Source organism: Xiphophorus couchianus, chromosome 1, assembly GCF_001444195.1.
Source record: "Xiphophorus couchianus chromosome 1, X_couchianus-1.0, whole genome shotgun sequence".
Lineage (NCBI taxonomy): Eukaryota > Metazoa > Chordata > Actinopteri > Cyprinodontiformes > Poeciliidae > Xiphophorus > Xiphophorus couchianus.
This window is the reverse complement of record NC_040228.1, coordinates 23366674-23384251: the sequence shown is the minus strand read 5'-3', so window position 1 is coordinate 23384251 and position 17578 is coordinate 23366674. Positions and strand designations below refer to the sequence as shown.

General features: G+C 35.7%; 1 non-coding gene across 1 annotated transcript; it reads left to right on the top strand.

Moving 5' to 3' along the window:
- Positions 1 to 13254: 13254 nt before the first annotated feature.
- trnae-uuc (transfer RNA glutamic acid (anticodon UUC)) lies at positions 13255 to 13326 on the top strand. The gene has a single exon. It is a non-coding gene; the product is annotated as a tRNA-Glu (tRNA).
- The last annotated feature ends 4252 nt before the right edge of the window (positions 13327 to 17578 follow it).

Here is a 17578-nt window from a genome sequence, read left to right as displayed (position 1 = left end):
AGAGGCAGTGAAACTTAAAATTAACCAGAATGAGAAAATAAGCAATGAAACACAAGATTAAGCTTTTTGATTCACAGTTTTAGATCAGAAACATGGAATTCCAGTTGTATTACTTTTTTAAATAAAGCTATTTGTCTGGAAATTTTGAGCAAATGTGTTAGATTCTTTTAATATTTTGAATGGCTAACTTTATATTCCCACATTTTGTTGTCCTGGGTGTAATTTTATACTGTTACTTTCAAAAATATTCTTACACATCGAAAATGTTCAGTTGTAATAAGACAAAATGTGAAAAAGTTTAGTTATTTATATATTCTATAGTAATTTTAGGTGACAGACCTACACAAAATAGAGCAAATATGCTTTCTTTTGAAAAGAAAATGATACACAATTTACATTTAGACTCATATGTTGGATGGGGAATGTCACAGAACATCATGTTTTAAGTATTCTCCAAACTGAATTTAACTTGTTTGATTAAATCTGTTTCCTTCCTGATCAGACACCTATATTTATTTGTGAGATATTTAAAATTTGGGGTTATTTTGGCACAGAACAGTTGTTTGAACGCTAATTGGCAATTGAGACTTCAAAAAGTAATTGTTATTTATTTATTGTTATGTAAAATGGAGCTAATAACAAATGCATGCAGCAGTTTTCCTATATTTATTTTTTAAAAAATAAATAAATAAATAAAAAAATAAGTAAAATGAAAACCATGTATCATTTTTGCTTTACGTTACAGTTATGCATTACCCTGTGTTGGTCTATGACATAAAGCTTTAATAAAAAATATATAAATATATAGCCTAAAAGAGTTAGTAAACATTTAAGGTGTGTATATTTTTGCAATGTTCTGTACCTGTACTGTTAAAGACACCGCAAAAGTTAATTATCTTCGGGTGGCATAAAGCAATCAGTTCACCTTTTATCCACTAGATGGCAATGAACCCTATCATGTGAAAGTGAAAGCCAGAACATACAGTATAATATCTCTCCAACTAAGCTTCAGTTATTAGGTCTTTACAGCATTGAGTTCTTTAATACAGGTGATGACCCTCTCTATTAAAAATGATGAATGTAATTATCTGATTGTTTCTTGTACAAAATTCCTCATCTTACCTCTGCACTTACCCCATCCTTAAATTTTAATTCTCCTAAAGGAGGAAAAAACAACATCTGTTTTTTGTTCATGTTCTAGTTTGCAGTAAAATTTATTTTTAGTGTCATGGGGATCGGTAAAAGCTGTTCTGCTTTTGCTTTACTAAAGTAATAAAAATTCCCTTTTATGTTAACGAAATATTTCAGAATGATCTTTTGAATAAGAGCAGAGAACTCTATGTGCATTTAAATAATAAGCATCCATTTACGTGTGGCTGAACCAATGAAACGCTTTCCTTAACCTTACTGACACGAAAAAGCATTGTGTGTTTTACAGATTGAATAGAACTGTAGGACTTACCGGCACATATTCTGATATTTTAAAATAGGTTTCAGTATTTTGTGTATCTTTAACGGGCAACTATTATGTGAAGTTGAAATTCTGACTCATGCTTCATCAAAGTGAAAATAAAGGAAATACAATCTGTGATCTCGAGCCAGGTCAGATCTTCTCCTCATAGGTCAATTGTTCTAAGCCCACACACTTGATTGCAGTACTCCTCCTTTACTACACACAATACAATATTTCAGAGGCAAGCAATCTGAAAGCAAAACATTGTCATTATTACAGATATATGCTTAAATGTCCCATCTGTATTATGTCCCTGGAAGGTTTGTATTGACTTACTTTATAGAGGGATGAAGCTCTATTATAAAAGTGAATCAATAGCTATATTCGCTTTGGAATATGGCTTAATTTCAATCAGTTAAACATCATTGGTTCAGAATTGACCAGGGTGGCATCAGTTCCACTGTGTGGCTTTTCAAACAGTTAATGTCACTTACATATGTAGCACAAAGGCAGAATCATAACGCAAGGCCAACACACTCCATTTCAAGAAGCTTATTCAAATATTCAATAAAATTAACTCTTATTACAGATAAATTTGAAGACAAGATTAAAACATAATCTTTTCAACCAAACACACTTCTTCTTCATACATGCAAAAATGAATCACATCAACGTATGAATGTATTTTTTACTGTAAAAGTGGCCCATTAAAAGGTGAATAATATAATCTTTACTCAAAGCTAAGCAGCCATAAAATAAAATATTGTAAATAGATCCCATTTGCAACCTTGGGCCTAACATTCATGCATCAAACTCCCTGAGTTTTCTAAGTAAATATACAAGTATGAGACTTGATGTGCACTTCAATGTGTCTTTGAGAAATGTCTGCTTATTAAAACATGAGAATGTCAAACCAAATTGGGTACTTATTACAACAGTATGTTAACCCTCACTGTGCATGTTGAACTCAAAACCGAAGGGAGTTTTATACTATTAAAAGCTGGAAAGCTGAAAAGGTCAAAGCTGGCCAAACCATGTTTTTTGGACCACTGACAGAGTAAGAGGACATTTGAGTTAATTAGTTTTCACTGTTTCAGACATCAACTATAATCTAACAATTTACTGTCTAATGAATGGACACAAAGAGAGAGAGAGAGAGTGAGGATCTCCAATTAGCGATAGCTCCCAAACGCTCTGTCTCAACTCCTCACTGAACAGCTTGAACATAATCACCGTGATGAACTGTGACTGATGTCAGTAAATCTGCCCTTAATTGGGAGCAGAAAGATTGAATCCAGGGACCTCGTTGACTAATCCTGATGATGCTGAGACATCTGGCTGAAACCCCACTGCTGGTTAAAGCAGTCAAACCCGGGTTCTGTTCCAACCATAAAGCGGGGATGTTTGGAAGTGAAGTAGTGCCACTTTCTGGTTAACTCATCGTGTTCCCCAATAATCTCTGCTAATCTTCTTTATCTATGACTGCAGAACTAAGCTGTCTACACAATGTTTGCTCTCAGAGGAAGGGTAATGAATACCAGAGACTTTCAGAGACTCCATGAAAATAAACACTGATAGTTGGGGCAGCTAACACAGTCGCACCGGGAATGTTGACATGTTCTAACAGGCAGAGGGGCCCGTAAGGACTCAATCAGACAACAGGCACTATCCCCTCCTCGAGCCTGTCCTCTCTGATAGAACACAAGATTTACTGGGGTTGTTTGGTGAAAACAAAGCACTTGGCTCTCAACATCACTGTCTTGTCAAAGAGCTACTATGACTTACAGATCACTGATAATCACAGAGAGCCCCAGCCAGTCAATCTCTCTATCATATTTTTATTCCAGACATATAAGAAGCACCACAGTAACAAGATAAAACAACCAAGAAAAAAAAAAACAAAAGAAAAAAAGAAAACAACAGCATTTAGTGGAATTTCAAATACTAATTTCAAGTATAATGGATTTTTGCATAACTATTTGAAATCTCTGGAAATCAGCCTCCATTAAATAAAAATAGTTTGCCCAATCAACAGTTCTTGAATTTGTGCAGGCTAATGATCTAATATTTTTAGATTTCTTCATCTATGTAAATATTATAAAGTTTTATTTGATTATAAATATATTAAATTATCTCCAACTGGTTAAAATTTAAAATATGGTTTAAAAGAATTGGCCAGTTTTCTATGTAAAAGTAATCGATTATCTTTATTGTTTGTTGTAGCATTAATATAAATACAATATAATGATATTGTCTTTCCTTTGTATTTTAGTTTGGTTTGTTCACAAATACATCTCAGTTAGTAATGATTGTTTTAAGCTCAACATGACCTCTCTCTGAAAGTCCACCAGGTCTGTATCTGAATCCTAGTGGTAATAAACTGAAATGAATTAAATAAAACATGTATTTTGAATATGTAGTGCTAAGAACTAGTGAACAAGAAAAAAACATAAACCTGACCCCCACACTCCTTACAAATGTGAAATATTGTCAGCTGTTCAGGTAAAAGGTTTAGTTTGCAGTTATGTGCAACACACCTGACAGAAACTAACTCTTTTCCATATGCCATCAGGGTTGTGTGTTTCACAACATTATTTGCTACAGGGGACATAAAAAAGCAAAGCAAATATGGACTCAGTTTAAAAATAATAAACACGGAGGGTTAAAAATAGATATGAAAATGTACACCCAGTTTCCTCGAGAGAAAGAGAGAGAGAATGAGAGAGAGAGAGATAGCAAGAGTCAGACAGTGTGATTTCAAAGGCACTTTTTTCTTTAGGTCAGGGCCTGAAACAAGAATCAGCTGTGAACTGAAGCGCATAAAGATCCACAATGACGTGAGCAAGCAGCAAATATAAACAGACAGCGGTCACTATTCAGGGAAGATCTCTAAATGTTTTTGTAACTTCAAGTGCAGAAGAAGCAATTTAAGAATTTCACAGACTCAATTCCTATTTTATCTCTGGCACAAACGGTTTGAGCTTAGTAATAGTTCTCATCTTAGAAAGAAAGAGAAAAAGTCCAGATATTAAAGTCTGTGCCTGGTCAATAGTGACGGTAAGATTATTACTGGCTGGGGATTTAACGCATGATGAGGTGAAATTGCAGGTTTCTGGACAAGGATTTGATAAAACCATTTTAGTATTAGGCTGTAGAAAATGATCAACTCTCCAAATTTAATTACAATATACGTGCATCATTTTTTTTTTCCAGTAAAATTTTCTACTTAAATGGTGTTTAATTAAATATCATCTGCGTTTATGTGATAACCAAAACATTTAAAATTCATTACTATGCGCCCAAGGGACAGCATACTCAACTCAAAACAAAACCTGTGGCACACCCTCGACTGAGGAGCAAATGAAAAGGCAGGGTTACCAACAGAAACAGGATGAATCCTCTTAGTGCGGTAGGAGGAGAATAATTTCAGGGATGACCCAGATATACTCACAGGCTGTCTGAGTCTGTGTGTTTCAGGACACTGCCTAGCTTTAAGTCACCAGAATGCAACACTGATATTTAACTTTCTTCAAAACTAATACAATGTCTGTCACCAGAGCATTATAGGATAAAAGAATCAGTTTAAAGTAATTTTAACCTGAACTATAATTCCTGATTAAAAATGCAATTTAGATGCCTAAATCTGCTAAACCCAAGTAGCTAACGCAATATAAACACGTTCCACAAAAATAGAAGAAATGTATAAATTAAGTACTTTTATTGATGGTTCTTTTTAGTATTTGCTTTCTTATCTGTAATTCTGTAACACACTGTGATTTTATCTCTGAATGGTGCTATATGAATAAAGTTTACTTACTTGATTGGGAAAAATAGTACATATAGCCTTCTCCTATAACAGAGAACTTGGAGCATATAGAAAGAGGGGTTTAGGAAGAAAAACAGACCCACAGCATCACAGATCCTCCACCATGCTAAGCAGTGACTTTGTCAGATATTCATCTTTTGTTTTAGGCCAACAAACATGGCAAACCGATCTGTCATGTTTGTTGGCAAAGAGCTTCATCTTCCTGTCAGTGGTCCAAAGAACACACTTTCAGTAAGTCCCTGTAGCGTTAGCAAACTCAACGGTTTTGTATTTAATGATGTTTTCTTTTTTCTAGTGTAGTGAAGGTGGAGCTTGATGGATAAATGTCTCCCTGCAAATGGTTATTAACAATGCATGGGACGTCTCGGTGTATTATCAGTCTCAAGTCTCTCAATACTTTTCTTTCCATCAGAGGAGTACATTCTCTTTTAAAGGAGTCTAAAGTACATGAATAGAATGAGAGGAAATTGCCATAAAAATGTTCTTATTCTCACAATGAAGGCATTCAGACTTCAGTGGTAGACTGACTAATTGTATTGGATGTAGTCATTAAAAGAACCAATTGTAGAACTATTCAGGTTTTCTTTAGTTGATAAAAGTAACCCAATATGGTATTTTTCCTTTTCTGTAAAATTAAAACTCTGATTCCATAAATATTTGAAATTTATAAACATCTGATGTGACTTGAGAGAAAGCTGGCTAAAAGATGTGAACAATTCACCAGAGATTTGTAAAGTCCTGGTGCCCCCAAAAAACGGATAAATTAATGAGACACCTTGTACTTAGCCTTGGATCTTGTTGTTTCACCTCTCTGTGAACCGGAATGGGTCCCTTGACCTGCAGTTCTAAACATCTGGGTTCTCTGCTCAGTGGGCAGAGAATCTCTGTACAGCATTTATTCGACCCAGCCTCAAGGTTATTTCTCTGTGGAAGCACTGACTCTTTTCATCCTGGCACATATGTTCCTCTCTTTGAAATTCAGATCTGAAAAAATAAAGAAAAATATCTTTTTGAAAGATTAAAGAAGATTATGGTGACCAAATTTTAACCTAGCTGATCCAGGCTTGGTTAGCTCGGCTGGGCACAAAGTCTTGTCTTGCCCTGTGCTTACAGCTCAGTCAATCTTTTTATGTCTTTCTCAATATCTCCTTCATCACTCTTCATCAATGACTGAGCTCTCAAAAGCACACTCGGGAAATTGTTTTTTTGTCACAATCTACATTAGTGTTTAAATGTTTGAGGTCAGGATTTTTGCATTTCTTAACTCTACATGAGTAGCATTTGCAAACATCCAGTTAGCATGTAAGTAGCGTCTCAGGGTTGCTATGAAGACTGGGAGACCCAGAGACGTCACAATTTGCTGCAATTCTTAAAAAGTCAATTTTGGTGACAAACCAAACCGGAAACAATATATATGAATGCTTGTTCAATCTAGCAGAGAGTGCTTAGCAAAACACCAAGTTAAACATGTGTCTCTTCACACGTTTAACCCTTTCAAATATAAAATTATTGATTACTCATTGGAAACTCATAGAAAATGGAATGACATTTAAAAAGGTTCAATTTCAATCAAGTTATGCTTAACTGACTCAGGACTTTGTGGACTGGTACCAGTGGAACCACCTCCTGGTCAACATGAGGAAAACCAAGGAGTGGTATCAGCATCTTTTTTTATTATTGTACCTATATATAAATTTGCTTTGCAGGCACGTAAGAGCCATGAAAAACACAGACACATATAAAATCTCTCTACAACAGGACTCAAAATAGCAAAGAAAAGGAAAGGAAAAATACCAACTGAAACAATCAAACTTAAATGATTGTTGGGAACAATCACATTCCCAATATATCACCCAGTAGTTTTGTTATCTGTGATGTAGTTTAAACATTTTTTTGTTATATCTCTTTTTAATTTTTAAATATTGTCAAATTGAAGTTTGAATTTACTACATTTTCCCTGTGAGTTAATGAGAATTGGCAAGAGAATTTGACTTTGGCCAATCATACCCGTGTAATAAAGACAATGAAATCTAAATATGTAACAATGGAGGTGATTTAAAATATGATTACATAGACGTATGTATTTATATCTAATGTATGCTACACAAATATACCAATAATTTATTTTAAAACCCTTTTCTAAAATTTTTACCAGGAAGCCAGGACTCCACAGACATTAAAATAGATTTGCAGCTCAATGTCTTCCTATGGAGCTAAAGAAGAGGGGGTGAAATTTTAACCCACTTTCTACTGCTATTTTGTGTCTAAACCATTCCCTGAGGGAAATATCTGGCTCTTTATCTACTAAACACTTTACTGTGTTCATCAGATAAACTCTGACTGTGTCTGTTTGATGCTTGGTTTTGTGAAGCAGGTCTTGTTTTTTCTTTCACCTCCTTTCTTCAAAACAGCTTCTGCTGTGGCCAAAAAAACAGTACACGATGAAACAGTGAGAGTAAACAGAACATAAAAGATGCAGGACGGGCAGCTGAACAAGGTGCTCAAGCTCACCAGTGGAGTTTTGGAAAGCTGCAGGGTGCTGCAGATTTAGCAGATAATTCTCTGTAGGTTTGTCACTACAAGTGAACTCGTTCATGCTCTTACAAAATTGAGATGGTAACATCTCTGTTGAGCTCAGTTTACTAAGATTTTGACATGTTAATTTTTTTTACCCCAAATCTAAATCAAGTCTCAAGTCTGTCCCCCTTGTCACTCAAGTCTCTCATGACTGAACCCGACATCCTTGTATGCATACCACCTAGTCAGCCAAAAACATTCAATTGCTTTGCTATGAATTGAATTCATCATTCTTAAGCCTAATTTAACTCATGACCATTTGACGTATTTATCTTTGTCCTAGTATTCAAATCCAAACATTAAATTGTTTTAATGTGTTTGTGTATTTTGAAATCCAAGAATACATCATATTTACCAAGTAGGATTATAACTATGCATTTATGTTTAAAGAACAAATTAATAACATTCTAGCACAAGCTGGGGTTGAACTTAGGAATAAAACAAAAAGAAAATATTTTTCTGTTGAAGAGTTGATTCATTCATCAAGGATCTGGTTGCAGGAGCAACACATCCAGGGTTTTCCTGCCAGAAGATATTTTTAGTCCCTCAAGGGAATTCTGGGTCTGTCCCGGGTTCTGCTCCCAGTGCGATTTTCATGAGAAACCTCCAAAGAGAACCATCCTAATAAGATGCTCAACCCACTTTAATGGACTATTTTTAATGCAGAGGAGCAGTCTCTCCTCCAAGTCTCCAGACACCCTGAGTCCAGTTAACCAATGAAAGAAGCTGATGAGGGTCGGACCACACAGCGTAACCCCCCCCAAATGGCTCTAATTTAAGGTAAATAACATGGTAAAATTCTGGCAACCTCAGCTAGCTGCTGGTATTTAGACAGACTAGGAAAACAATAGCTTAAAATTTGAAGTACATTTAAAATGATACTAGGTTATGAGCGAGTGAAAAGTATGTATGGATCGAAGCAAAGTTTCTTACATTAGGAAGGCTCATTTATAAAACAGAGGCTTATGGTGCATGACAACACCATGCTAACCCAGTTGGGTTTCAAGATTTTTTAGCTAGAAGCCCAAGTCCAGTCTAAAATCTTTTTGCAACATAAATGCAAATCGATTCAAAATCACACACTCTGTGTGCTTTCATGAAGTGACACTGGCCATGGAATTTGATCTTAAAGTGTGTGCTTGTAATAAATGAAATCATGAAAATTATCAAAACTAACATTGATCTCGACCCAGTGTCTCTTTGGTCTACAGAGCAAACACATTAAAAACAATAAGAGTAGGTTTCTATAATATTATAACCTTTTGTGCTTTGAAGAATATTTTACTGCAATGGATTTCTAACAAGTCGTCTACGGTTTTTGGATGGAGGAAGCTTATTTTAGAATACATCTCGCTTGACTTTTTAACATGATTTGTCCACTCTAAGACTGATATATTTAACTGCACATTGGAACCCTTATAGGACTATTCTGAAGGACACCATCTTGTCTCTGTCAAGATCTATGTTTTTCTGTGTATTTATTCGGAGTTTTCTGTGTCTCTGAGTCTCTGTGTTGTCCTGTCTTCCCCTTGATCATTCCCAGATGTGTCTTGTTTCCGTGATTACCCTCTGTGTACTTAACCCCACCTGTGTCCTTTGTTCCTCGTCAGGTTCTTGTCAAGTCAGTTGTTCTGTCTACATGCTGTCAGTTGTATTGATGTCCATTCGTGTAGCCAGTGCTACCTGTGTTGAGCCCCGGTTTTTCGCTCAGCAGTGCTGCCTGGTTTGTTGGACTTTGTTGGTTTACTCATCATTAAATATAATCGTTTTCTCACTACAACCTGATTCTACAACGTCTACCTCACCACCTCACACCACCAACTCATGACAGTCTCAAGCATTTATTAAGTTGTAGATGATGAAAGATGATGAAAACATGTAAGCCTCCTAACTTTTATTGTTTTTTCCTGTCTTGTTTAGTAGACTGGAGCTTTTGTGTTGTGTTTCGTTTTTGAAAAAAGAAAAATTGGTAAGTATATTTTTGGAAAAACATTACTTGTAGAGACAAGCCTAATTTGGTGGTGCAGGCATTCATTCAGACTAGCAAAGCTGCTACTGCTGGACATAAGTTTTCCCATTGGGATACAAATGGGTCATATTATGGCTTATATAGAGACAGCCATATCTTGAATGCAGACAAAAGAAGACCTTAAGCCCCCAAACTCTCAATCATGGCAAATGCTTGGAAGGGAAATTGAGACGCAAAGAAAAAGGACTTAATGAGATTATAGTTACCCATAATTAACAATCTGTAAAACACATTTCCCAAAACCAGGACCAGAGCTGTTCTTTTTGTCTGCTGTCAAGCCGAAGAATGCGCGAATTATCACGCAAACACACATTTAGCCCACTTTTCAGAGTCGACAATGCAAAGTCTCTGACCAATATCCTTAATCTGCCACTCAAAATACATTTAGCCTTTGTGAGAACAAATGTGCATGCCGAAAGACTGGTTTTTGGGGACTCAACAGCTTATTAGAACAATTGTTCCTCTTTATCTGTTGAACACAGACAACCACTAAAGCTTTCATGTCTGGGGACAGCAGTGTTGTTTTGTGCGTTTTACAGGAAGAAAACAATGATTTTCATGCGGATTATAATCTCTCCTCTGGATTTTACTCTGAATTACAATGCTACATAAGCAAATTTTGTTGAATGACTCAGGGAAGGACACATTGCAGTATTTACACTTTGCACACTCAGATATAATCTATAGTATTTGGATGCTGACAAGTAAGTGGGCTGTGTTATCAGTCTATCAGGGTGAAACACTTGAGTGACCAATCTGAACCAAGAGATATCATTGTAAGATTTAATTTAATTCCTCAGCCGTGATTTGAAACAATTCTATTGAATTTAAGATCGTTCCCAATCTCCCCTCTGCAGAATCCCGTAATAGGCATTTCAGAGGCAAGTCCCAAAGGATCGACACCAGGAATGGGCTCAGACTGCAGGCATGACAGAGAGACTAGGCATAGAAAGGGAGAAGAGCAGAAATAATTATAAGAGCAAGTGAAGCGTAGCAGCTTGTCCGTTGCTCAAAATGAAAAGCAGGATGAAACATGATGGTGCAAATCAGCCACAAACCCGTATACAGTACCTGATTCATTCACCACATCTGGATAATTACACAGTAGGATCCTTGTTATGCTTGGATTCCGTAACCGACCTGTGTCATTTACCCATTTCTGGCTAGCACCACGACAAATTAAGTGTACCATTACCTCGAATTGAAATTGTCAAAGAGAGAAGCAGGAATGGAGACTGCAGCTTTCCTTGGAGACGGCAGGAAACAATGTCTAAGTTATTCTGATAACTGAAGTGTTTTATGTTATTTTATTGATGCTTGTCCATGCTAGAAGAGTTTACAGAAAACTCGCCTTTGTGGCTGTGAATGGGTGCTGCATCAGCTGAAGTGAATGAATGTCTTCAGAAAGTCTTTGTGTTTCAAGGACAGTCTGGCTGACATCATGGGGTTTTGACTGTCACAGCTGCTTCTTTAAGCCAGAGCTGCGTGATTAAATTCCCATTCTTTTTCTGCAGAGACGTGGAACGATTTGGAAACCTATAAACCATATGGACAAGTCAATAAAGTGTCTTTTACTGAAACCTTCTTGGCTCGCTCAGGAGGAAATTACCACAGGATGCCTTTGCAAGCAGGGTACAGTATGTATTAAAAAGATTAGCTTTTGTTTTTGCATTCAATTACTTTAGCTAAGTCTTTTGAATAGTAACTTAGGTGGAAACTCAGAGCTAAGACTGTAGCTAGTGAGATTTATAAAAGGTTCTGTCAAAGGTTTTTGTCCAGTAAATAATTACCCTGATGTGAACAACCCTTTAAGTGTCTTTCTTTGGTTGATATGGGGATTACTTGTAGGGAAATCAAGACAAAACAGATTTCATTAATGATTAAATATATCCAATTTCAAACAGAAAAGCTATTTTTTAACCTTTGCACCACATTAGCAACAATTCTACAATTTGAAATGTGAAAAATGCCACGAACCTAACATACCCAACAAAATAATAGAAAATAATTATAAAACAGGCACATATCGAAATGTTTTGTCCCCGACACCAGTCCCAGTCATTTAAGAATAGATTGCCAGTACTGAGTGCGTCCCAGGCCAATATGTTATCTCTGAAAATCAATCCCATACATCGTCTTGTAAATTTGGTAACTTTAGAGTGCAGTAAAGTAGCACATAAAATCCCATCCCTTTTACAAATCACTCATGGCGATGTTCCACATGATGCAGCCACTTTTATTCCTCTTCCGTTCCTTGAAGGCAACAGACATTTTGTTTCAGAGGAAGTTTCTTCAGGACAGAGAATATCTGCCATCATTTCCTGGCTCAGCACAAATACAAAAGTTACTTTAATGTTCTAACATCACATCACCTGAAATGTGAATATTATATTTTTGTTTAAAAGGTTAACATATACTATGTAGTCTGCTGAAGTGCCTAGTTACTGTTTGCATGTCCATTCTCTGTTTTGATGACTCTGACAATTCAAAGAATGTGTCAAGATAGACCCACTTAATGATGTGCAAACAAAACTGACATATTGAAAAATGTGTGATATGTGGAGCTAGTGATGAGCATCACTAACTAAAACTTTAGTAATGCTAACAATAAAGCTCTGATTGTACACATTTTCTATGCTAAGCACTATACCTGCATAGTATTTAGCAGAAGCTAATACTAAGGCACTACAACCATGCTGACTGTAAACAGTAAATGACCTGTACTTGTATAATGCTTTATCTAGTTCAGAGGACCACAAAGTGCTTTACTACATTCAGTCATTCATGCACATGTTCACATGCTCATTGTGGTGAGCTCCATGTTAGCCACAGCTGCCCTGGGGCAGTGGGACAGAAACAAGGCTGCTATGCACCAGTACCACCAGGCCCTCTGACCACCACCAACAAGCAAGACAGGCGAAGTGTCTTGCCTAAGGACAACAACTGAGATAGAAACATTAGCCACTTAAAGCCTACCGGTTACAAGATGGATTCGTTCCACTGTCATTCCACTTACTGTAACAGAGTTAAAAATACACTTTGTTTTTGTAGTATATCACCCTCGATAGGTTCAATTTGTTATTGACAGATCACTTGATCATCAAGTGATTCTTTGGAAAATATTTCTCTCTCATGGTTTCAGTTTTATAGCTGTTGAGTATTGCTGATATAATGACATCAGTAGATTTAAACTGTTGAGTACTACAGCCTGTAGTTCAACAGCAATGCATTTGGGGTACACAATAAATGTGCTTTATGGCACTGCATCATGGTAGGAAAATGTGAGGATAAGAAAAAGAACTGCAACATAAGCTGTCTTTACCCACTTCAAAATAAGAGCATGAATATAAATATCTATATTTGTGTAAGTCTCATATGGTCTAGTGGTTAGGATTCCTGGTTTTCACCCAGGCGGCCTGGGTTTGACTCCCGGTATGGGAACAATCCTTTTTTTGCTATGTAGTGCAAATTTTTGCTCAGGTCCCTCTTGAAAATGAGATCTAGATCTCAACGGGGTTTACCTGATTAAATAAAGGAATATGAATCTAACTACTTAGATGTCGATAACAAAAACTTCAACACAAATGTCAAACTTTATTCAACTAAAAGTTTACAAAACAGCCAAACTGCAGAGGTCAAAGGGCGAGAGGCAGGGTACGCCCTGAAAAGGTCACCAGTCCATTGTGGGGTAAACAAAATATGTTAGCACTTTATAATTTATCCAGTAAAATTAATTTAGGGGGAAGCTAAATGTGCAAAGCATTGTCTCCGTAATTAGTGCATTAGTGTAAGAGTACCCACCGTGAATGGGACTAAATAAAATACATTTGTGGAACTGTAATGTGTCACTTTTAATGTGGTCACGTTCTGCAGTCATGTTTAGATAGTATTAGCAGTGTATTCAAGATCAGGATATGGTAATTGTGAAGTAACACATAGCAAGTGTAACTGTAGCAGCATAGAGTGCTGGATCTAAAGCTAATTCTTAAGTATAGTTAATCTCAATCAATTTGATTGAGATTAATATACTGATATTAATTAATGCCTGAATTTATTTTTAGTAAAGTCTAAAGATATTGCAGCCAAAGTATTTTTAGCACAAATTTTCCAAGTTTCTGTTAACAGCTCAGCTTTATATGTTGACAATTGAAAGAAGAAAGGCAACAGAATCACAAACAGTGCAGCCTCCAAGGTATTATAATGTATTCATCACAACACACAGCCCAAACAATGATACTCACATATAAAGTTTCAATCAAATCAAGGTTAAAGATAATTTTCTTTCTCTTCAGTTGACTGCAGCTCTGTTGTGAAGGCGCACAGAAAACATCTTTCCTCTCTCACAGAAACACAACCTCAAACAAAGTGCCTGCAGTCCAACCTTTTTATCTGTTTCTTGCCCTCAAACAATGCTAGCTAGAGTGAACAGATGCCTCGCTGCCCACCATTATTTTCTCACCCAGTTCCACTTTTACTAACTCTTAAATGTCAGCCATGACCAAAGAACACTAAATTTACTGGATTTGGCTCTGGGACTCGTCACAAAAGTCACTGTGCACTTCTGGCGTCAGAAAAGACCAGGTGGATAGCTTTTGTTTAAGTACCATCATCCCCACAGGAAATTATGTTCTTTTCATCTTATGATAAAACATTATCTTTGATATTCTGTATTTTACATATACAGAGTAAAGATGAAAACTACATCTTTACTGTAAAAACTACAGTTTGAAACCAACAGACATATAATAAAGCATTGTCCAACCAATGTAAACATGACTGCTGTAGCTTTACTTTTTATAGTTCTGATGGATGTGATATTTGTTAAAAACAAACATTTAGTAATAGATAAACACCAAAATAATAATTAAAGAAAGAATATTTTTTGGAAATAGTCTGTTATATTAGTCTGTTATAAAATGTTGATCAAATATATGGACATTTAATGTTTTAATACAAAATTTAATAAAGGCTTTGAATTCTTTATAAATAATAACTTTTATAATCCTGTAAAAAGGGTTAAGCCCTCTAAAATCATAAAACATACATCTTCACTTTGTCATGCTCTCCTTTACTTTGTGCTTCACAGAGGAGCCGTTCTTAGGATTAGGAGATCCATTTTAACATAATTCTAAGGTGATAGTCTTACACAATGAAAATGTGTTTGATTGAATATAAATGTGGCCAACTGTGCATTACAAAAATAACTCAAGAATATAGATGAAAAGTCTGCCTTGCTATTCTTTCTTAACATACACAGAGAAACAGTCCAACAATTAGGCATTAATAAACCTAAATTGATTTTAACTCTGATTTTGATGCTATGCAACTTTAAAGTGCTTTGCCTAGTTTTATTTGTAAAACAAAAAACAAACAAAAAATAAAAAAAACATCTATCTGTTTAATCCTACTTCAGATTATTTATGTATCACTTAACATCTTAATAAAAAAACACTAGAGTATGTGGTTATAATTTAAGAAAATTCTAAAGGATGAAATACTTTTGCAAGACCCAGGAACAAACCTAAATGGAGAACTTTAGTGTAAGCCTTTGAATCCTTTGTGAGACCCAATAATGCTAAATTTAACAAAATCTGAAGAGACTGGATGTGATCCGTTGGTAAAATCAGGTCTGAAGAAGACGCGAGAGTGTGTGTGCTGTATAATTATAACAGAAATACATAAACTCGTTGTATTCCAAAATAACATTATTGTTCTGTAAATGATAGCAAAATCACTCTTTAGACGTCATTTCTTACAAAACATCTTTTGTAAGAAGACACCTAATTTGGACAAAATAGCCAGGCCAATCAATTCCACATTTCAGAGAAATTGAAAGCAAAGGTTTACAGTTTACAGTCTTTTTTTTTAGGTAGACTAACACTTGTATAACTCACATAAACAGCCAAATAAACAAAATCTACTCTAAACTCCTGACACCAACCTCATCACCACAGAATGAAGATCATGACTGTAAATGCATGCAGCATTATACAATTTTTTCATTTTTTTTTTTTTTGCAACGCAGTCTCTCAGCTGTCTAAACAGGATGATTGCTGCTGGTCTGAAGGGTCCTTCAGTGAGAGGAGCTTTGAGACAAAGTAAGAGGCAGCATATGTGGGAGGTGCCAAATAAAACATCCCTGATTAACTTGTTCAGCTTGTGTAGCAATTGTGTTGCTTATAATTACACATCTGCACACAGCTACACAGTGTGTTCTTCAAAGTCTCTCAAAATAACAATTTCGATGGCAATTTGAGAGGAAAATGAAGGGCGTCTGAGCAGCAGATGTTCGTTTTCTCTGTCAACAAACGACAGACAGAGCTAAGACAGGTTACAATGTATCCCAGAAACACAATGCAGAGAAAACAAACAGTGATTGAATTTATAACCATCCAGCATTTCACTTCTTTAACAAAAAGTAAGATGGATGTAACAGATTTGTATTGAGAGGGAAAAGAACAAGACATCAGATCTCAATGTTTATAAACCTGTGTCTCGTCTGCATTGCAGTGGGATCCTCTTCTGTTATCAGGCTAGGAGAAATTATTGTTATTAGTTGTATAATCTGCTCTTTTGTACTAGGATAATTAGGTCAACATGTAGTTAAAGAATAATTCAGATCAGCCACTTTCAGCTTTGAATGCATTCCCTTTGCTCTGCCCTTCACCTGGATTAGCACCTCATTTCAAACTCCTATTTTCCAAGAACTACAAGAAACATTTCCCCATGGAAAAACCTTTCTGCAAAAATTAAAACTTTATATTGTCATATGAGAAACATCAGTTACTAAAACACTATTAATTATTAACTTGTAAAGTGCTTCTGAGAAAAAAATAGTAATTGCCATTTTTAACTGGTATTAAATGCACATTGCATTTAAACGGCTTTCAAGAGAGCCATTGTTCTCTTGAAAAAACAACGGCTGTTGAACTTAGCACACATCGGAGTTAATTTTCAGTGATATCACTTGTTATGGTGTACTGACATTGTGTTATGGTTTATAAATTATGCAAAACCTTAAAAAGCACAACATTAGTATCTGTTCTCCAGTTTCATATTGATTAACAGTGAAAATTTGATCCGCATTGACTAAATGAGTTGTAGCTGATCACTGCAACTCAGATGTTTCTAACAGTAAATCCATCCAGCAGATTACATCCAGATTAGATTATTGTAACTCTGTTTGTTTTGAAATTGGTCAGCATCTGCTGTCCAATCTGTGCTCACACTGGTTGTTTCTATTGCCAGACCTTTTTCTAACACCAGAAAAAAGGGACAATTTAATATCTGTGCTAACTTTTCCAAACTGGCTTTTGATTCTGAAATCTGAAATTATAGCTCTTAGACCATCTGATCATCTACCTATGAATATGCTTAGATGTAGATGGGACTTTTTATTTGCATTTTCTACATGATTTGCAGTATTTTTTAGCTGATTATTATTATTATTATTATTTTGCAGATTTGTGATTTATAATAGAGCACAGTGGTCAACACTGGTTACTTTAAATCTGCTCCATGAATCATGTTGATTAGATCATCCTCAGCTGCATTAGTGGGGATAATAATGTAATCCCATCTTTCTCTGATGAATAGGAAAGTAATTCTTCAATCACAGAATGACACTGTTTTTGTTACATTTCCCTCTCAATTTCAAACAAAGATTACACAATCTGTGATTTTGTCCTTAGAA